This window comes from Gorilla gorilla, chromosome 4, assembly GCF_029281585.2.
Source record: "Gorilla gorilla gorilla isolate KB3781 chromosome 4, NHGRI_mGorGor1-v2.1_pri, whole genome shotgun sequence".
Classification (NCBI taxonomy): domain Eukaryota; kingdom Metazoa; phylum Chordata; class Mammalia; order Primates; family Hominidae; genus Gorilla; species Gorilla gorilla.
Genome location: NC_073228.2, coordinates 42,808,052 through 42,830,581, shown reverse-complemented (window position 1 = coordinate 42,830,581; position 22,530 = coordinate 42,808,052). Strand labels below are relative to the sequence as shown.

General features: G+C 50.2%; 1 long non-coding RNA gene across 1 annotated transcript in view; it reads left to right on the top strand.

Annotated features, from left to right (window-relative positions):
- The first annotated feature begins 3,037 nt into the window (after window positions 1-3,037).
- The window catches only part of LOC129533711 (uncharacterized), a 35,717-nt gene continuing 16,224 nt past the window's right edge, over window positions 3,038-22,530 (top strand). Inside the window, exons 1-2 of the long non-coding RNA XR_008680049.2 lie at window positions 3,038-3,103; window positions 7,643-7,922. This is a non-coding gene — a long non-coding RNA (uncharacterized lncRNA). The remainder of the gene's footprint in view (window positions 3,104-7,642; window positions 7,923-22,530) is intronic.

The following is a 22,530-nucleotide window of genomic DNA, read 5'->3' as shown; positions in this document are numbered from 1 at the left end:
TACACAGAAATAGAAAACTAGCCAGGTGTGGTAGCTCATGCCTGTGAGTTCCCAAATCCCAGCACTTTGAGAGACTGAGGCTAGAGGATCACTTAAGCCCAGGAGCTTGAGACCAGGTTGGGCAACATAGTGAGACCCTCCACCTCTGTAAAAAAATTTTTTTTAAATTAGGAGGGCAGGCCGGGCACAGTGGCTCACGCCTGTTACCCCAGCACTTTGGGAGGCCGAGGCGAGTGGATCACCTGAGGTCAGGAGGTTGAGACCAGCCTGGCCAACATGGTGAAACCTCATCTTTACTGAAAATACAAAATTTAGCTGGGTGTGGTGGCAGGCTACCCAGGAGGCTGAGGCAGGAGAATCACTTGAACCCAGGAGGTGGAGCTCACGCCACTGTACTCCAGCCTGGGCGACAAGAGCAAAACTCTTGTCTCAAAAAAAAAAAAAAAAAGAAAAAGAAAAAGAAAAAAAAACTAAATCAGGGACATATCAGTAAACAAAATTGACAGGGCTCTTACATTCTCTGGAGGACGCAGACAGTAAACACAAGAATTAAGTTTAAAAAAAAAACCTGGCCGGGTGCGGTGGCTCACGCCTGTAATCCCAGCACTTTGGGAGGCCGAGGTGGGCAGATCACCTGAGGTCAGGAGTTTGAGACCAACCTGACCCAACGTGGAGAAATCCCATCTCTATTAAAAATACAAAATTAGCCAGGCATGGTGGTGCATGCCTGTAAACCGGGAAACTGAGGCAGGAGACTCACTTGAACCTGGGAGGCAGAGGTTGCGGTGAGCCAAGATTGCGCCATTGCACTCCAGCCTGGGCAACAAGAGCAAAACTCCATCTCAAAAAAACAAAACAAAACCCTTGACCAGGCACAGTGGCTCACGCCTGTAATCCCAACACTTTGGGAGGCTGAGGCAGGAAGATCAGGTCAGGAGTTTAAGACCAGCCTGGCCAACATGGTGAAATCCAATCTCTACTAAAAATATGAAAATTAGCATACAAAAATTAGCTGGGCGTTGTGGCAGGCATTGGTAATCCCAGCTACTCAGGAGGCTGAGGTAGGAGAATTGCTTCAACCTGGGAGGCGGAGGTTGCAGTGAGCCGAGATCGCGCCACTTCACTCCAGCCTGGGCGACAGAGCAAGACTCCATCTTGGAAAAAAAAAAAAAAACCCACAAAAATCCCAGTGTATTAGAGAGCATTAAGTGCTTTGGAGAAAATTAAAGCAGGGAAATGGGGTAGACATGAGGGAGGCTTTATTTATTTATTTATTGTTTTTTTTGAGACAGGGTCTTACTTTGTCACCCAGGCTGAAGTGCAGTGGCTGAATCTTGGCTCACTGCACCCTCCACCTCCCAGGCTTAAGCCATCCTCTCCTGCCTCAGCTACCCAAGTATCTGGGACTGCAGGCACACGCCACCATGCGGAGCGAATTATTTATTTATTTTTATCTTTATTTTTTGAGTTGGAATCTTAGTTGCCCAGGCTGGAGTGCAGTGGTGCAATCTTGGCTCACTGCAACCTCTGCCTCCCAGGTTCAAGTGATTCTCCTGCCTCAGCCTCCTGAGTAGCTGGCACCACAGGAATTGCAATTTGCATGCAGGAATACCGACATTTCAGAGGTCTTCCAATAGTTATTGGGATAACCGGTAAACAATCTAACTCCAGCTTAGTGGCTGTAGTTGTAGGTTGTTATTTCTAGTTTCCCTCTTTGGAGCAAGCAAAATACAAAGTGTGTCTCCATAGCACAGCAGAAAATGCCAAAATAAAGACTTGACCTGTCCATTTGGTTTGTCTTTCCTCCTGGTAACAGACTTGTTGCTCATAAGTGACCCATGGCCTGAGGACGCCCTCCTCCTATGCCCTTCTCCCCCTCAACCCAAGGATGCCTGCTTTGTCCTAGAGTGCATCCTCAGAGCCTGCTGGGGCTCCCCGCCAGCAGACCCATGGCCATAGCTACCATATTGACCAGATCAAGATGGACAGACAGTGCAGCAAGCCTGAAGTTATACTTAGAGGATGAAGGGACATCTGGGCTTTCCTAGAAAATGGAAGACATGGCCGGGCGTGGTGGCTCACGCCTGTATTCCCAGCACTTTGGGAGGCTGAGGTGGTGGATCACTTGAGGTCAGGAGTTCAAGACCAGCCTGGCCAACATGGCAAAACCCCATCTCTACTAAAAATACAAAAATTAGCCAGGCGTGGTGGTGCATGCCTGTAATCCCAGCCACTAGGGAGGCTGAGGCAGGAGAATTGCATGAACCCAGGAGATGGAGGTTGCAGTGAGCCAAGATCACACCACTGCACTCCAACCTGGGTGACAAAGCAAGACTCCATCTCAAAAAAAAAAAAAAAAAAAAAGAAAGAAAATGGAAGGCATGGCCGGGTTCTGTGGCTCACACCTGTAAGCCCAGCACTTTGGGAGGCCGAGGCGGGCAGATCACTTGGGGTCAAGACCAGCCTGGCTAACATGGCGAGACCCCGTCTCTACTAAAAATACAAAAATTAGCCGGGCGGGGTGGCGCATGTCTGTAGTCCCAGCTACTCGGGAGGCTGAGTCAGGAGAGTCACTTGAACCCAGGAGGCAGAGGTTGCAGTGAGCCGAGATTGTGTCACTATACTCCAGCCTGAGTGACAGAGGGAGACTCTGCCTCAAAAAACAAACAAACAAAAAAGAAAATGGAAGGCACAAAGTAGTCAAATACCCCTCAAGACACCCACACATCCTGGAGGGCCAGAGGAGTCATTCATGTATTCATTTGCACATTCTTCCAACAAATATATTTGGAAAACCTACTGTGTGCCAGGACCAGGCTAGTGACTGAAAAATAACAATAAGAGGAAGCTTCGGCCCTGGGAGCACTTATAGCTGGCAGCAAGTAGACCGGTGCACAGGCAAGGGCGTGGTGCTTCTGGTGAAGTCAAGAGGGACACCCATCCCAGTCCAAAGGGAGGACCAGGGAGGGAGTGTCTGTGATGTCACAGGAGGGTTCCATGAGCATTAACTTATAAGCTGAGACCTGCAGGATGAACAGGAGTTAGGTGAAGAGGAGAACAATGTCCAGGCAGGGGCCGGGGAAGCTCGTGCCAAGGCACTGAGGTGAGAGAAGTGGTAGAAAAGGCAGAGCTTGGAGGGTCTTTTGAGCTTCATCCGTAAGGGCTGTGGGGAAACACTGAAGGTTTGGAGTCAGGGAGTGACACAATCTCATTTGCATTTTATTTTATTTTGATTTTGATTTTTTTGAGTCGGACTCTCCCTCTGTCACCCAAGCTGGAGTGCAGTAGTAGCAGGATCTCAGCTCACTGCAGCCTCCGCCTCCTGGGTTCAAGTGATCCTCCTGCCTCGGCCTCCCAAGTAGCTGAGATTACAGGTGCCTGCCACCATGCCAGGCTAATTTGTTTGTATTTTTAGTAGAGATGGGATTTCACCATGTTGCCCAGGCTGCTCTTGAACTCCTGACCTCAAGTGATCCACCCACCTCGGCCTCCCAAAGTGTTAGGTTTACAAGTGTGAGCCACCGCACCTGGCCTATGTTTTATTTTATTTTATTTTGGAGACAGGGTCTGGCTCTGTTGCCCAAGTTGGAGTGCGGTGGCACGATCTCAGCTCACTGCAGCCTTGACCTCCCTGGCTCAAGCAGTCTTCTTACCTCAGCCTCCCAAGTAGCTAGGTCTAATTGGTCACCATACCCAGCTAATTTTTAATTTTTTTTTTTTTTGTAGAGATGGAGTCTTGCTATGTTGCCCAGGCTGGTCTTGAACTCCTGGTCCCAAGAGATGCTCTCCCCTCAGCCTCCCCAGGCATATTTGCATTTTAGAAATATTGGCATATTTGCATTTTAGAAACATCGGCACATTCGCATTTTAGAAACATCACTTTTGTTGCTATTATTGATACCCTCAACACACAGACACACACACACATTTTGTGGCCTGTGGCTGAACATGCATGGCTGAGGCAGGGGCCTTTAGGGAGACCACAGCCCCGGCTGACCCAGTCCCCAGGGTGTTGGGGGAATAATGACAGCCTGTCCTCTTCTCTGCGCCCCACCCCATCCAGCAGACTTCAGGGTCAGGTTCTGAGGGCCGCTATATTGGGCTTTGGTGGGTGAGGGCTTTATCCCACCTCTGTCTGCATTGGGTCAGCTTCTCCCTGGGATGGAGGGATTCGTTGTATCTTCAGGGTGGCAGGGCCTCCTCCCCAGAGCCACAGTGCCCAAGATAACAGGGCAGCCCGGGAGCTGTTTATGAAAAGGCAGGCAAGGAGGGGTGGGCAGGGCCCTGGGGAACAGGGACTGCTGTCACAGATAGCAATTGGGGCGGAGAAGGCTGTCTAAATTACAGCTCCCAGAATAGAGGGGCCCAGAGGGAGTGGCGGGGCGTCCTACCAAAGAAGCCCTGGCAGCCTGCCAGGCATGTCCAGGCTCCAGGCCCTGCCGCAGGCAGAGGCAGGATGACCACATGCCGGGTGCAGCCCCAGGAGATGCCATTCATCTGCCAGGGCCACCGGGCAGCTTCAAGGTGGGCCAGGCAGTGGCAGGGAGTTTCTTGGGGGCTGGGAGAGAACCAGCCTAGTGTGACCTTCAAGAAAGGTTGAGGTTGGTGAGGGGAGGGAAGGGCTAGGATGAGGTTGGCTGACATCTTGCCTGCCCCCGGAGGAGACTCTCCATTACACGCCTCTGTGGATATTTCATAGAAGTGTGAAATGCTCTGAAAATAACAAGAATGACAGGCATACAAAATAACAAGAATGACAAGCAGCCGTGTGTCAGGCAGCACTCTCAACAATAACATACATCACTTCAGTTCACCCTCCCAGCTCCCACGACTTAGTTATTATCATCCCCATTTTATAGATGTAGAAACCGAGGCACCAAGAGGTCAAGTACTTGCCAAGGAGAATTGGTGAGTGGTAGACCTAGGACTTGAACCTGGGTGTGTCTGACTCTAGAGCCTAGACTCAGTCAGGGAATCTATTTGGAGCCCTTCTCCTCCCTGTGGGGGCTCAGTTTTCTCATCTCTCACATGGGATCATAATCTGTTGCTCTGTACCAGCCTCCCAAGAGCTGTGTCGGAATCACATGGGGACAGGTGTGATGTGCTGGGAAGAGCTTCAAGCCTGAAGGCCTGCCTGAACTATGTGACTTATCCGCTCTTAGCCTGTTTCCTCGCTGGCAAAATGGAGATAATTGGTCAGGTGTGGTGGCTCACGCCTGTCATCCCAGCACTTTGGGAGGCTGAGGCAGGAGAATTTCTTGAGCCCAGGAGTTGGAGACCAGCCTGGGCAACGTGGCGAGACCCCATCTCTACCAAAAATTTAAAAAATTAGCCAGATGTGGTGGTGTGCACCTGTAGTCCCAGGAGGCTGAAGCAGGAGGATCTCTTGAGGTCTAGGCTGCAATGAGCGAAGGTTGCACCACTGCACTCCGGCCCAGGCAACAGAGCAAGACCCTTTCTCTAAAAAAAAAAAAAAAAAAAAAAAAAAAAAGCGGGGGAGGGGGTATAATGATAGATACCTCATAGGTTCCTCTGATAATCTGATGAGATGATCAGCTGGGTTTGGTGACTCACGCCTGTAATCCCAGCACTTTGGGAGGCTGAGGTGGGTGGATCACTTGAGGTCAGGAGTTCCAGACCAGCCTGACCAACATGGTAAAATCTCATCTCTACTAAAAATACAAAAATTAGCAGGGTGTGGTGGTCACGCCTTTAATCCCAGCTACTTGGGAGGCAGAGGCAGGAGAATTGCTTGAAACTGGGGAGGTGGAGGTTGCAGTGAGCCAAGATTGTGCCACTGCATTCCAGCCTGAGCGACAGAGTGAGACTCAAAAAAAAAAAAAAAAAAATCTGATGAGATTTTATGTGTGAAAGTATTCCTGTATTTGAAGGTAGTTTTATAAATCAGAAAGTGTAACATTTCAAGTTATGAGGAAACAATATTTATAAAGGCAGTGATTTCCAGTTCACAAGGGAAACTCACCTGTGTCTCCAAGGAGCATCCCTCTTTCTAATGAAGAATTACCCCCTTTATTGTTTATTCTTGGGAGAGATTCAGTTTTTCTATAAGGAATGGCTTAAAGCAAGGCACGCCTACATTCATTTTCCGTGAGGATTTGCTGCTTTGAAACTGTCTTTTTTCACCTGCTTGTAGCTAAAATGCTGATTTTCTTTCTTTCTTTTTTTTTTTTTTTTTTTTTTTGAGACGGAGTCTTGCTCTGTCGCCCAGGCTGGAGTGCAGTGGCACCATCTCGGCTCACTGCCAGCTCCGCCTCCCGGGTTCACGCCATTCTCCTGCCTCAGCCTCCCGAGTAGCTGGGACTACAGGCACCCGCCACCAGGCCCGGCTAATTTTTTGTATTTTTTGTATTTTTAGTGGAGATGGAGTTTCACCGTGTTAGCCAGGATGGTCTCGATCTCCTGACCTTGTGATCCGCCCACCTCGGCCTCCCAAAGTGCTGGGATTACAGGCATGAGCCACCGCGCCCGGCTAAAATGCTGATTTTCAGCTGAGGCTAGGGAAGCCCCACCTCTCCCTGAGTTCCCAGTGCCATCTGTTTCCTGGACTGTAGGGTTCCATACAGAGACAAGTTCTGTCCAGATGACTCTTATCCCCAGGCTGCAAGCTGGCTTTCCCAGCCTCCTTCCCTACCAGATGTATTATTTATTTAATTATTTGTTTGTTTGTTTATTTATTTGAGACAGAGCCTGGCTCTGTCGCCCAGGCTGGAGTGTTGTGGGGCAATCTCGGCTCACTGCAAACTTCGCCTCCCAGGTTCAAGAGATTCTCCTGCCTCAGCCTCCTGAGTAGCTGGGATTACAGGCGTGCACCACCACGCCTGGCTAATTTTTGTATTTTTAGTAGAAACAGAGTTTCAGCATGTTGGCCAGGCTGGTCTCAAACTCCTGACCTCAGGTGATCCGCCCGCCTTGACCTCCCAAAGTGCTGGGATTATAGGCTTGAGCCACCGCGCCTGCTCCAGATGTATTACTTAATGTCCTGCAACATCCTCTAATCTGCCTCCAGGGGAAGTGCTGCAATGAACCTCAGAGGCTGGATCTTGCTGACTCATCTGGGGTACCAAGGACAGATAAAGGACATGGAGTCCAGGCCCAGGAGGGGACACCAGGCCAGCAGTTTCACTGATGCTCCTGTCATGACGATGACTGCCTCCCTCCTCCCCTTGGTCCCTGACTCAGTGTCTGCAGTGACCAGGCACCAGGCAGGGAGCAAGGAACCAAGCCTTTCACCTGCTCCCACCAACTCCTATGGTGCTCCCTTTCCAAGGCTAGGTCTCCTCTCCACCCGGTTCCTTATCACGTACCATGAGAAGCTGTCACCTTGGCAACTGTCACCTTCTGGTGACATTTACAATTGCACTGCTACAACTGCTTGTGGCATGGTAAAGTTGCACCAGGACCTCTGCTGTCCGTGAGATCAAAGTTCCAGGCCAAGGTGAGCACCCGCCTCCATCCTAGAGAGGATTCTGTGAGAATCATTGAGAGGGAGTTACTCTCTCTAGGCAATCATGGGGGTGAGAAAGAAAAAAAAAAGAAAAAAGGAGAGGGAGTTACTCATGTACTGACTTATTCAATGAATGCTCATGTTGTAATACCTACTATGTGTCTGGTGCTGTTCTAGGCACCAGGGGCACGAACAGTGTTGCCCGCATGGAACTCACACTTAATGGGAGCGGCAGCCAACAGGTAAATATATAGAATGCCATATGATGATAGATGCTATGAAGAACATAAAGAAGGGAAGGCGTGTTGAGAGCGGAAAGGGTGCTGTTTAACAAAGGGCAGTTGGAGAATGCCTCCCTGATCAGGTGTTGAGCCCAGTGAAGGAAAGAAATGAGGGATCCAGCCATACAAGTGCCTGGGGGAAGAGCCTTCCAGCAGAGAGACCAGCAAGTGCTCAGGTGAGAGTGATCTTGGTGTGTTCAAACAGTAGTTAGGAGGCCAGCGTGAGGCTGCAGTGGCGTGAGCCAGGTGGAGCCACTCAAAGGATAGAGCTGTGATTTATGGTGAAGCAGGTTTGAAGGATGGAAGTATGCTGTTAAAATCTTCCTTAACTTTGGCCGGACGCGGTGGCTCATGCCTGTAATCCCAGGACTTTGGGAGGCCGAGGTGGCTGGATCACCTGAGGTCAGGAGTTCGTGACCAGCCTGGTCAGCGTGGTGAAAGCCCGTCTCTACCAAAAATACAAAAATTAGCCAGATGTGGTGGCATGCTTGTAATCCCAGCTACTCAGGAGGCTGAGGCAGGAGAATCACTTGAGCCCGGGAGGTGGAGTTTACAGTGAGCTGAGATCGCGCCATTGCACTCCAGCCTGGGCAACAAGAGTGAAACTCAGTCTCAAAAAAACAAAACAAAACAAAAAAAAAAAACCTTTCTCAACTCCAACCCAAGTCCCTCAAGCCAGTTAAGCTAGGATTAGAGTTCAGGGCCCGACTGGGCGTGGTGGCTCATGCCTGTAATCCTAGCACTTTGGGAGGCCAAGGCAGGTGAATTACTTGAGCCCAAGAGTTCAAGACCAGCCTGGGCAATACAGCAATACCCCATTTCTACAAAAAAATACAAAAATTAGTCAGGCGTGGTGGCATGCACCTGTAATCCCAGCTACTCAGGAGGCTAAGGTAGAAAGATCACTTGAGTCCATCCATTTGAGGTTGCAGTGAGCTGTGATCCTGCCACTACGCAACAGAGTAAGACCCTGTCTTAAAAAAAAAAAAAAAGTTCAGGGCTTCAGGGCCCAATTTGCTGCTTCTTCAGCTCTGACTGCATCTCACAGTGGCCAGGCTTCCCCTGGAAGGCAGTGTTGCCTGTAATTTCTTTCTGCCCAGCTCTGGCCTTTCCCCCTAAACTGATCTCCCACTTCCTCACGTCCCTGGAGACACCTGCCTGGCCATCTGCCCACTTGCCTGTGCCCCTCACTTGGCAGTCAGCACACCCCTGCTTAATGTCGCTATCACTTCACTTCCTATTTATTTATTTATTTATTTTTGAGATGGAGTTTTGCTCTTCTTGCCCAGGCTGGAGTGCAATGGCGCCATCTCAGCTCACTGCAGCCTCGACCGCCTGGGCTCCAGCAGTCTTCCCATCTCAGCCTTCCAAGTAGCTGGAACCACGGGCAGGCACTACCATGCCAGGCTAATTCTTTTATTTTTTTCAGAGATGGAGTCTCAGTAGGTTGCCAGAGCTGGTCTCAAACTTCTGGGCTCAAGAGATCCTCCTGCCTTGGCCTCTTAAAGGGCTGGGATTAGAGGCGTGAGCCACCGTGCCTGGCCATTATCACTTCTTTTTATATCTTCTCTCTCCAGCTAAACTGAGAGTAACTGGCGAGTGAGGACTAGTTTTAGATTTCTTGGAGTTTATAGTGCTGGGCACATTAGAAGTCTTGATAAATACACTTAAAGTGGTCAGGAATGTGAATGTTCAAACGAGGCCAACTCTTTTTTTTTTTTTTTTTTTTTTTTTTTTTGAGACAGAGTCTTGCTGTGTCACCCAGGCCGGAGTGCACTAGCACGATCTCAGCTCACTGCAACCTCCATCTCCCAGGTTCAAGTGATTCTCCTGCCTCAGCCTCCCGAGTAGCTGGGATTACAGGCCTGTGCCACTATGCTAATTTTTTTTTGGTATTATTAGTAGAGACAGGGTTTCACCATGTTAGCCAGGCCGGTCTTGAACTCCTGACCTCAAGTGATCTGCCCACCTCGGCCTCCCAAAGTGCTGGGATTACAGGTGTGAGCCACCGCTCCTGGCTGAGGCCACCTCTTTTCTTGGGGACACTTGGGCTCCAGCTTTCTCCATTCATCAGCTTAGTATGAGCTTGAGGAATGCAGAGGGGGGCTGACTGAGAGGAGCAGGCACTGGGGACAATGGGGACATCCACGGTTCCCAGCAATGGAGTTGAGGTGGGATTTCCAATTCCTCTTTTCCCACCTTGGATTTGACCATCTGAATACCAAATTCCTGTCACTTCTAGGATGTCACCTAAGATGAGACTGTGGTCTTTCCACTCTTGGGTCCCAAGGAGGTGCCACAGGGCCTACAATAAGGCAAGGAAGGCTCAGTGAGGTCCCTGTTCACCCCACCCCCACTTCAACACGAGGAATTCTGCTTTTATTTTGCGTGTGCGTGTGTGTGTGTTTCTAGGTATTATTTGGAGAAAGGATTTGCTCCTAAGGACGCGCACACACACGCACACGCGCACACACGCACGCACGCGCACACACATGCACACGCACGCACATACGCACACACACGGGCACACACGCACGCACACGCACACACACGGACACACGCACACACACGCACACACACGCGCACACACACGCACACACACGCACACACACACACACGCACACACGCGCGTACACACAGGGTCTGCAGAACACTAGTGTGGCAGAAAGTGTTGAAAACTAGTTCTAGACCTGGCATGAATTTGACCAGGTTCAGCCTTAGTCTCCTTTCTTAGAAATGAGGTCATCTGGGCCAGGCGCGGTGGCTCAAGCCTGTAATGCCAGCACTTTGAGAGGCCAAGGTGGGCGGATCACGAGATCAGGACCTCAAGACCAGCCTGACCAACATGGTGAAACCCCGTCTCTACTAAAAATACAAAAATTAGCCAGGCGTGGTGGCACGTGCCTATAATCCCAGCTACTCTGGAGGGTGAGGCAGGAGAATCGCTGGAACCTGGGAGTCAGAGGTTGCGGCGAGCCGAGATCATGCGAGGAAATAAGGCCATCTGGAAATATCCTTCCCATCACAGGATGATAGCCGGCAAATTCTTCAAAGCAGTGTTCTCCAACTTGAATGTTTGTGATGTGGGCGATTCTGACTGAGGGGGTCTGTTGACCACATCTTGATAAACAATGCTTTTTTAAAAATTCCTAGAAGAGAATATTTGATTTCTGGAAGGATAGAGAAGAAACTAATAAGAGTGTTTACCTCTGAGGAGGAGAATTGGGAAGCTGAGAGCACAGGAGGGAGGAAGACTTACTTTTCACTGTGTTCTTTTTTGTACCTTTTGAGTTTTGTACGACATGCTGAATCTTTGACCCATTTGCAATTATAAACAAAGGCACATTTATTTGGCCGGGCGCGGTGGCTCATGCCTGTAATCCCAGCACTTTGGGAGGACGAGGTGGGTGGATCGCCTGAGGTCAGGAGTTAGTGACCAGCCTGGCCAACATGGTGAAATCTTGCTCTACTAAAACACAAAAATTAGCCAGATGTGGTGGCAGGCACCTGTAATCCCAGCTACTCAGGAGGCTGAGGCAGGAGAATCGCTTGAACCCAGGAGGCAGAGGTTGCAGTGAGCTGAGATCACACCACTGCACTCCAGACTGGGCAACAGAGTGAGACTCTGTCTCAAAAAAAAAAAAAAAAGAAAAGAAAAAGAAAATAATTAGCCAGGCATGGTGGCAGGCGCCTATAATCCCAGATACTCAGGAGGCTGAGGCAGAAGAACTGTTTGAACCTGGGAGGCGGAGGTTGCAGTGAGCCAAGATCACACCACTGCATTCCAGCCTGAGCAACAGAGCAAGACTGTCTCAAAAAAAAAAAAAGTACATTTACTTGAAAAAAAATAAATAACTAAAAACATTTGGCACATTATTCAAATCCAAGGTGTAAAAAAACACCACAGGGCATGGTGGCTCATGCCTGTAATCCTCGCACTTTGGGAGGCTGAGGTGGGTGGATCACCTGAGGTCTGGAGTTTGAGACCAGCCTGGCCAACATGGTGAAACCCCATCTCTACTAAAAATACAAAAAAATTAGCCAGGCATGGTGGCAGGCACCTGTAATCCCAGCTACTCGGGAGGCTGAGGCAGGAGAATCATTTGAACCTGGGAGGCAGACGTTGCAGTGAGCCGAGATCACACCATTGCCCTCCAGCCTGGGCAACAAGAGTGAAACTCCATCTCCAAAAAAAAAAAAAAACAAAAAACAAAAAACAAACCCACAAAAAACAAAACAACAACAACAACAAAAAAACAAACACCACAAACATGACCACCTGCCATGACCTCCCTGGACTGATTGACCCACAGGAAAGCCAGCAAGCTTGTTCCTGAGGCCTTTGGGAATTTCATGCACTGCTGCCCAGCTCTGGTCACACAGGGTCACCCAGAGACTCAAGGAAAAAGGGGAGGCGTCACCCAATCAGTCTCTCCCTCAGGTGTGGCATCCAAGCTGGCTAAAGGGTGGCAGGTCCCAAACTGTCCATGTTTCTCTTACGGGAGCTGCCGAAGATGGCAGAGATGTTAAAACAAAACACAAACAAACAAATCCAATACACCCAGGAGGCCACCTGAGCTCTCACAACGCTGGCTGTATACCTTATAAAAACTGCCTGGATATGTTGTGCTACTTGTGTATTCGTCTGTGCCCTACCCCTACAGTGTCAATTCCACCAAGGCAGGGACCGTGTCTTGTTCATCCTTGTGCGTCCAGTGCGTAAGCCCAGCCCTGTTTATGAACTGGAGGCAAACACCTTTGGAAGGAAGCCTTCTCCCAGCCCCTCGCCAGGCATCTGTGTTACTGCGGCTTCTGCTCCACCAACGACTAGCAGTTTGCAGCTTCTAAACGGCGTTCCCTCTGTTGCAGCTGAGCTTCCTGCAATCCTGTAAAACAGGCTCTATTGCTATTATCACCATCTTCATTGAACCAATGAAGAAAGCAGTCTTGTGTCTACCATCTTACCATCTTGTATTTTGTGGTGTGACATTGGCCACTTCACTTTTTTCCTTTGGTTTTGCACCTGTAAAATGGGTGCCATTATTTCTGACATACCCATGAGCCAGAGGACATGTCAGAATCAAGGGGTCAAAATGGCTATGAGGCCAGAAGCTGTAAAGAAGGAGCAGAGATCAAATTCAAACCTAGCATCTTTCCTTTTTTTTTTTTTTTTTTTTTTTTTTTGAGATGGAGTCTTGCTCTGTCACCCAGGCTGGAGTGCAGTGGCACAATCTTGGCTCACTGCAACCTCTGCTTCCCGGGTTCAAGTGATTCTCCTGCCTCAGCCTCCTGAGTAGCTGGGATTACAGGCGTGTGCCACCACACCCAGCTGATTTTTGTATTTTTAGTAGAGATGGGGTTTCACCATGTTGGCCAGGCTGGTCTCAAACTCCTGACCTCAGGTGATCCACCCACCTCAGCCTCCCAAAGTGCTGGGATTACAGGCATGAGCCACCATGCCTGGCCTTTTTTTTTTTTTTTTTTTTTGAGTCAGGGTCTCACTCTTGTCACCCAGGCTGAGTGCAATGGCATGATCACAACTCACTGCAGCCTCGATCTCACAGGCTCAAGCGATTCTCCCACCTTAGCCTCCCCAGTAGCTGGTACCACAGGCAGGCACCACCACGCCCAGCTAATTTTTTATTTTTATTTCTTAGAGACAGTTCTCACTATGTTGCCCAGGCTGGTCTCAAATTCCTGGATTCAAACAATGTTCTTGCCTTGGCTTCTCAAAGTACCAGGATTATAGGCATGAGCCACTGTGCCAGGCCCAAACCTAGCTTCTGAGTGGAAAAATTTCTGCTGCCCCACCAGCTTCAGGAAGTGGGAGTCAACTCTAGTCACTGTGGTGATGCAGAGATAATACGGCTGATAAACCCCTTATTTTTCTCTCCTTGTTTTTGGTCATCATTAGGAATTTGTTGACAGAGAGGGGACAGGCAAAGATACCATTATACTTATTATTATCTTGAGACAGAGTCTCATTCTGTCGCCCAGGCTGGAGTGCAGTGGTGTGATCTCATCTCACTGCAACCTCCACCCTCCGGGTTCAAGCAATTCTCCTGCATCAGCCTCCTGAGTAGCTGGGACTGTAGAGGCACATGCCACCATGCCTGGCTAATTTTTTTGTATTTTTAGTAGAGATGGGGTTTGACTATGTTGGCCAAGCTGGTCTCGAACTCCTGACCTCAGGTGATCCACCCACCTCGGCCTCCCAAAGTGCTGGGATTACAAGTGTGAGCCACGGTGCCGGGCCCTATTATACTTTGTTAACCTTTTATTGTGTACCTACTATGTACACAGGTGCTGGGGAGGTGAGTAATACAGCAAAAGAAAAAGGTTAACTCCCTATGGGAGGCTGTTGCCTGCAGAGGATGTATTTGAATGCGAATCCCAGAATATTCGTGATATAGATGGGGAAACTGAGGCCCAGAATGGGGAAGGGGCTTGCCAAAGGTACACAAATTGGAACACTCAGTGGCCTTTAGTTAGATTTCTTTATTACTTATTTATTTTTTTGAGAGGGAGTTTTGCTCTATCACCCAGGCTGGAGGCAGTGGCCTTCTTGGCTCACCGCAACTTCTGCCTCCCAGGTTCAAGCGATCCTCCTGCCTCAGCCTCCCAAGTAGTTGTAACTACAGGCGTGCACCACCATGCCCAGCTAACTTTTGTATTTTCAGTAAAGACAGGGTTCACCATGTTGGCCAGGCTGGTCTTGAACTCCTGACCTCAGGTGATCCACCCACCTCAGTTTCCCAAACTGCTGGGATTATAGGCGTGAGCCACTGCGTCCGGCCTTAGTTAGCTTTATTAATGAGAAAACAGGAGTGCTGGTCCTTAGCCTCCAGTCCTGATGGGGTGCAGCAAGGAAATGGAGCTCTCACTGGAAGCTGTGGCCCTGCCAGGACTACAGCCCTCGGTTTTTTGTGTTTTTTTTGTGTGTTTTTTTTTTTTTTTTCACCCAGGCCTGTGCACTGAGGGGTAGGGGAAAAAGGCAGGAAGGGGAGGGTGGAGTCACCTCGCAAAAGGAAGCCAGGGGAGCCCAGAACAGGATCCAGGGTCTCCCTCCCCCGTGGTCTGGAGATCCTTGACATCTGCCATCCCCTTAGCAGAGGCTGCAGCCAGAGAAAGAGGGCGACGGCCCGTCACATTCTGAGCCCAGCAACGGAGGGCTTTCCAGGCCGGGACTGCGGGCAGATGGGAATTCTCCTCTCCTTTCTGCTGGACGTATCTCCCCTCAGTTTCGCTATCTGTAAGATGGGGGCATTGTCCCTGCCAAACCCTCAGGCCAGGACGGCCTAAGAGGATCAAACGAGGAGAGGCAACGAGGATTGGTGCCTGGCTTTTCCTGAAAACAGATTCCTCCCCCGCCCCCGGGACCTGTCCCACAGGGGCGTCTGGAAATTCCACAGAGCCAGCCAGTCTCAGAGTGAAACAATCGGATCCGCCGAGACACAGCAGCTATTCAGACGTCGGGGGCGGGGGCCGGGCCGCTGAGCGAGCAGAGCCATGCCGCCCTCGCGTCCCCTCCCGGCCCACGCTGCTGCCCCGGCCGCCCTCCCCGCGGAGCCCCGGCCTCGCACGGGCCTCGGCGCCCGCCGGGCGTCCCCCAAGCTTCCTTGTTTGTGGCCGAGCGACCGCGGAGCGTGGCACGTTCAGGAAGGACGAGTCGCCCCACGGCGGGGAACCGGCGCCCGGCGGCAGCCCCAGCCCAACCCCGGCCACGCCTCGTTAGGCGCCACGTCCCGTCCCCGGGCGCCCGGAGCCCTGTGCCCCGCCGGCCCCTGCCCGCCGCTCGCTGTAGGAGGGAGCCTTCTGCGTCGGCTCCCGACACTCGCTCACTGGGGCGCGGGCACTTGAGAGTCGGCAACCTGGGGGCCCCAGAAGGGGATGGGGCTCCGACAGCTTCAGCCGGGCGTCCCCTCAGCTGCCTTAGCTGGGGTCTGAGAGCGACTCCTCCGTCCAGGGCTGACAGTTCCCTTGCCCCTTAAGAGCCAATCGGAGAATCATAGGATCTGACATCCTGTGGCTCAGCCGGGTGTAAGAGCTCATGAGTCACCCTCTGTGCTTTGCTGATGAGGAAACCGAGGCCCAGAGACGGGGGCTGACTTATTCGAGCCACGTTTGTGTCTCCTAGCCCTGTGCCCTTTCTCCAACACTCTGCTATCCTACCTCAAATCAAATCCACTCTGGGGCTAAGGACATCTAGAAGTGTGCGTGTGCGTGTGTGTGTGTGTGCGTGCGCGCACGCCAAGAGTGGCTTGGCTACATTAGGGAAATGCCAGAAAAATGGAAGGTTTCTAATAAAAGCTGCTCTCCACGGGCCCAGAGTGTGGGGCTCCCACCCATTGGCTCCACAAATCACCTGTACAACCTTGCCAGACATTGGCCGCCTGGCAGCTCCAGACTTCACTCCACCCACACTCCCCACACACATACAGACAATGGCATTTTTTTCTATGGCATCTGGAAGGGGCAGAAATGCCCAGAGACCTGGTTTGATCCCACTTCTCTTGGGCCCTTCTCTATGTTTCTAAAATTGCTTTACTGCAGGCGCTTGGGTGGCTCTTGTGGTCTCTACACAGATTTGTTTTCTCCAGTGAGACTCAGTCCTGTGGGTCACCCATCAGGGCTACATTTCCAAGGGTCCTTCAGGTGGCTCCATGCTCCTGGGGCAAACTGTTACCAGAAAGGGGTCTTGATCCAAACCTCAAGAGAGTATTCTTGGATCTCATGTAAGAAGGAATTCGGGGCGAGACTGTAAAGTGAAAGCAAGTTTATTAGGAAAATAAAGAAATAAAAGAATGGCTACTCTATAGACAGAGCAGCCCCGAGCACTGCTGGTTGCCCATTTTTATGGTTATTTCTTGATGCTATGCTAAACAAGGGGTAGATTATTCGTGCCTCCCCTTTTTAGACCATAGAGGGTAACTTCCTGATGTTGCCATGGTATTTGTAAACTGTCATGGCGCTGGTGGGAGTATAGCAGTGGGGACCACCAGAGGTCACTCTCGTGGCCATCTTGGTTCTGGTGGGTTTTGGCCGGCTTCTTTACCGCAACCTGTTTTATCAGCAAGGTCTTTTTTTTTTTTCTGAGATGGAGTCCCGCTCTGTCACCCAGGCTGGAGTGCAGTGGTGCCATCTCGGCTCACTGAAACCTCTGCCTACTGGGTTCAAGTGATTCTCCTGCCTCCCAAGTAGCTGGGATTACAGGTGTCTGCCACCACGCCTGGCTACTTTTTGTATTTTCAGTAGAGACAGGGTTTCGCCATGTTGGCCAAGCTGGTCTCAAACTCCTGACCTCAGGTAATCTGCCTGCCTTGGCCTCCCAAAGTGCTGGGATTACAGGCATGAACCAACGTGCCCAGCCAGCAAGGTCTTTGTGACCCACATCTTGTGCCAGCCTCCTATCTCATCCTGTGACTTAGAATCTTAGAATGCCTTAGCCATCTGGGAATGCAGCCCAGTAGGTCTCAGCCTCATTCTACCCAGCCCCTATTCAAGATGGAGTCACCAATCTCGGCTCACTGCAATCTCCGCCTCCCGGGTTCACGCCATTCTCCTGCCTCAGCCTCCCGAGTAGCTGGGACTACAGGCGCCCGCCACCATGCCCGGCTAATTTTTTGTATTTTTTTAGTAGAGATGGGGTTTCACCGTGTTAGCCAGGATGGTCTCGATCTCCTGACCTCGTGATCCGCCTGCCTTGGCCTCCCAAAGTGCTGGGATTACAGGCGTGAGCCACCACGCCTGGCCAGGATCATTTTTTACATTCGTGGAGCACTTTGTGTCTTAAGATGTGCTTTCTGGTTCATTATCTTCTCATTCTCACAATTCTGTAATGCAGGAAGAGACTGCTATCTTTGTACTGGGAGGCACAATGAGGCCTCTGCCCTGCCACTTATCAGCTGTGTGACTTTGGGCCAGCACAGTGATCTTTTTGGGCCCCTATTTGCAAATGGTATTCTCTCCCTGTAAGGTGGTAGCGGACACTGAGATGAGCTACGTCTAACCCTCAGCCCCAGTAGCAGGCATTCAAAAAACATTAACTTATTTTTTACAGATGAGTTAGGTAAGGCCTAAAAACACCTCATCTACCGCAGCCAATGAGAATAATAACCCCCAACCTACTGCTGTGTTTTTTCTCTGTCTTTAAAAAATACCCCAAGCTGGGGCCGGGCACCGTGGCTCACTCCTGTAATCCCAGCACTTTGGGAGGCCAAGGCAGGTGGATCACTTGAGGTTAGGGATTCAAGACAAGCCTGGCCAACATAGTGAAACCCCGTCTCTATTGAAAACACAAAAATCAGCCAGGTGTGATGGCAGGCGCCTGTAATCCCAGCTACTCAGGAGGCTGAGGCAGGAGAATTGCTTGAACCTGGGCAGTGGAGGTTGCAGTGAGCTGAGGTCATGCCACTGCACTCCAGCTTGGGTGACAGAGCAAGACTCTGTCTCAGAAAAAAAAAAAAAAAAAGTACCCTAAGCTGGAAAGTGGCGAAGAGAGTTTGATTTGATTTTCCTACTGTCTTATACCTTGGGCTGGGTTCTTCCACTCTACCCACAGGCTTTTCTCAGTCTGTGTCCCTCAAGTTATATTTAGACATCTCTTCATTCCCAGTCTTTATGAAGGGCTAATTTAGCCATTATCCAAACACACAGTGGCAATGTTTCAAACCACATCAAGGAGGATCCTTTACTTGAAAGTCCCTCAAAACTAGCTCTTCCTAGATTCCTGCTCTGCCCTCAAATAAAAGAGAGAGGAAATGACCAGTTGCCCCCATTGTGGCAGATTGTAAACCTTAGCCTAGTCAAGACCTTCTTGGGTCAGAATGACTAAGGGGGGGATTTGAGAATACTAGCTGAGAATCTCCATCACTCCTCAACGTGTGCGTGGTTTAGCAAATCACTCACCCCCTCAAGATATGTTTTGCCTCCATCCCCATTCCCTTGGAGAATCCCTCCATCATCTTACCTATCAGAGAAACACCAACTTATAGGGACACTGTCATGACAGACCCCAAAATACTTTAGATGACTGATACATGCTCATAGAAGGAAGAGAGGCACCTCTAACCTCCCCCCCATCCTTTCTACTGGACACTCACATACCCGTGTACAAAATGTATAGACATAATTTCTTTATGTCCGAGAGCCAAACTAGGTTGGGACATGTGGATCAAACACACTTGATTTGAGGGTTTGGGAATCTTGGGTCTTTCATTTCTCTGTGACTGAAAGTGAGATTTGGGTCATCAATACTGGAAATGAGATTGGGGTCATCATAGACTCTTAGGTGAGGAAGGCGACCTTTAAGATCACCCAGCCCCACCGGGTGCAGTGGCTCACACCTGTAATCGCAGCACTTTGGGAGGCCAAAGTGGGCGAATCGCCTGAGGTGAGGAGTTCGAGACCAGCCTGACCAACATGGAGAAACCCCGTCTCTACTAAAAATACAAAATTAGCTGGGCGTGGTGGCACATGCCTGCAATCCCAGCTACTTGGGAGGCTGAGGCAGGAGAATCGCTTGAACCCGGGAGGCGGAGGTTGCAGTGAGCCGAGATTGTGCCATTGTACTCCAGCCTGGGCAACAAGAGAGAAACTGTCTCAAAAAACAAAAAAAAGTCCAGGCGCCATGGCTTATGCCTGTAATCCCAGCACTTTGGGAGGCCGAGATGGGTGGATTACCTCAGGTCAGGAGTTTGCAACCAGCCTGGCCAACATGGTGAAACCCCGTCTCTGCTAAAATACAAAAATTAGCTGGGCGTGGTCACAGGCGCCTGTAATCCCAGCTACTCGGGAGGCTGAGGCAAGAGAATCGCTTGAACCTGGGAGGCGGAGGTTGCAGTGAGCTGAGACCGTGCCATTGCACTCTAGCCTGGGCAACCAGAGTGAAACTCTGTCTCAAATAAAAAAAAAAAAAAGGAAAGAAAAAAAAATCACCCTGCCCCACCCTCTTGTTTTGGAGAGATTCCATAATTATTTGTTTATATATTGAATACCTGCCATGTGCCATAAATAGAAAAATGAGATGGCCAAGACAATTTTCTTCCCTTGAGAAGCTCACAGGTCTAGGAGACAAACAAGTCTGCCACTAGTTATATACAATGGGATAAGTAAGTACCATAATGTCAGTTTTGTGCAGAGTGCAGGAGTGACAGGGAGAAGAGGAGGGGCCATCTCTGCCTGGGGAAGAATTGAATACACAGAGGTGATGTGTGAGCTGGGTTTTGAAGGGATGCTGCGTGGTTGGCCTAGAAAGGTGGGTTGGGATAAAGGTTGAGTTAGGACAAGAACCCAGTTTTCTAGGCAGTGCTCTCCCCATACATGGCCGCTATATATTTCCTTCCTTCCTTCCTTCTTTCCTTCTTTCCTTTCTTTCTTCTTTTCTTTCTTTCTTTCTTCTTTTCTTTCATTCTTTTTTTCTTTCTTTTTTCTTTCTTTCCTTCCTTCCTTTCTTTTTCTTTCGTCTTTCTCTCTTTTTCTCTTTCTTTCTTTCCTTTCTTTCTTTTTTTCACGGAGTCTTGCTCTGTCGCCCAGGCTGGAGTGCAGTGGCGCCATCTTGGCTCACTGCAAGCTCCACCTCCGGGGTTCACGCCATTCTCCTGCCTCAGCCTCCCAAGTAGCTGGGACTACAGATGCCTGCCACCACACCCGGCTAATTTTTGTATTTTTAGTAGAGATGGGGTTTCACTATGTTGGCCAGGCTGGTTTTGAACTCCTGACCTCAGGTGATCTGCCCGCCTCGGCCTCCCAAAGTGCTGGGATTACAGGTGTGAGCCACTGTGCCCAGCCCCCTATTTCTTTTTTGTTTTTGGAGATGGAGTCTTGCTCTGTCGCCCAGGCTGGAGTGCAGTGGCGTGATCTCGGCTCACTCCAACCGCCTCCCAGTTTCAAGTGATCCTCCTGCCTCAGCCTCCTAAGTACCTGGGACTATGGGCACATGTCACCATGCCCGGCTAATTTTTGTATTTTTAGTAGAGACAGGGTTTCATCATGTTGGCCAGTCTGGTCTCGAATTCCTGACCTCAGACCTCAGATGATCCACCCACCTCAGCCTTCCAAAGTGCTGGGATTACAGGCATAAGCCACCATGCCCAGCCAATACATGGCCCCTATTTCTATCACCTTGAGATGACTTGCTGGGGAAGCTGAAGACCTGATTTTCCAGCTGCCTGAAGGTAGTGGGCTGGGAGTTGTGTCCCTATGCAGCAGCCTAGGAAGGGCCATTATTATGTTCAGACTTGACGGAGCATCCATCAGCAGGACCAGACCTGCCTGGGCAGTAGAGGGAGGAAATGAGAGACAACCTCTCAGGCAGATACACCGTGCTAGACAGCAGCAGTGAAGATGTGAATCCTTCAAATCTTGGCATAGCCTGGAGGGAAACCAGGGTCTAATTGGTCTAGTTGTTCCATTTATCTGGGCAAGGAGAGGAGAGGTACTTTCCACTTCTCACTCTGTTTGTAGGCACCATAAGTATTTAGCCTGATGAGTCTGAACATTTGCTTCTTGATTATCTGTGTGTGGCCTACCCACTAGTGAAGAAACTGCTTCCCAGACTTCCTGGTCTCTGCCATCTGGCATGGGGTGCTCAGAGGAAGCCAGTGTCTCAGCACAAGACAAACCCAACTTAGGATGGAAACTTGCTACATTCAACATGCAATTAAAGAACAAATATCCCACAAAAATGAATGTGGGGCCGGGCACGGTGGCTCACGCCTGTAATCCCAGCACTTCAGGAGGCCAAGGCGGGCGGATCACCTGAGGTCAGGAGTTGGAGAACAGCCTGGCCAACATGGCAAAACCCCGTCTCTACTAAAAAAAAAAAAAAAAAAGAAAAAAAAAATTAGCTGTGCATATGCCTGTAATCCCAGCTACTTGGGAGGCTGAGGCAGGAGAATGGCTTGAACCCGGGAAGCAGAGGTTGAAGTGAGCTGAGATTGCGCCACTGCACTCCAGTCTGGGCGACAGAGAAAGGCTCCATCTCAAGGAAAAAAAAAAAAAAAAAAAAGAACAATTTGGAATCTGTTGCTGTCTTCTGGATCAGTCTCTATATTGATGGCATATCTCCTTTAACGTGTGAAGAAATAAGAATTTCTGGGCCGGGCGCGGTGGCTCACGCCTATAATCCCAGCACTTTGGGAAGTCGAGATGGGCAGATCACCTGAGGTTGGGAGTTCAAGACCAGCCTGACCAACATGGAGAAACCCCATCTCTACCGAAAATACAAAGTTAGCTGGGAGTGGTGGCGCATGCCTGTAATCCCAGTTACTTGGGAGGCTGAGGCAGGAGAATCATTTGAACCAGGGAGGCGGAGGTTGCAGTGAGCCGAGATCACGCCGCTGCACTCCAGCCTGGGCAACACAGCGAGACTCCGTGGAGTAAGATAAATACCAATATGCAAGAGGAAGGATGAGGAAGGGGTGCTCTGGTGAGGGCCTGGGCTGACTTGCTCAGGTATGTCGCCTCGGCTCTACCAAGAATTTTCAGTGTGGACTTGGGTGGCCGTTGCTCTCCTGGAGTCAGTTTCTTCAGCTATAAATGAGGAGGGGGAAGACTCCAGTGTATGTGTAGCACAAAATTTTGACTCAGGGTTCTCTCCTAAGGCCTGCTGCCTAATTTTAAAAACAATGGGAAACGGTGTCCCCAGGTAATTGTCCTACACATCAGTTTAGAGCACAGAAGTGAGGAGCAAGGCCAGGACAGGGGAGGAGAAGCCTGCACCCAAGGCCCAGCTACAGCTGAGCACATGCAGAGGGAGGTCAGGGAGCCATGGGCTTAGGGCAG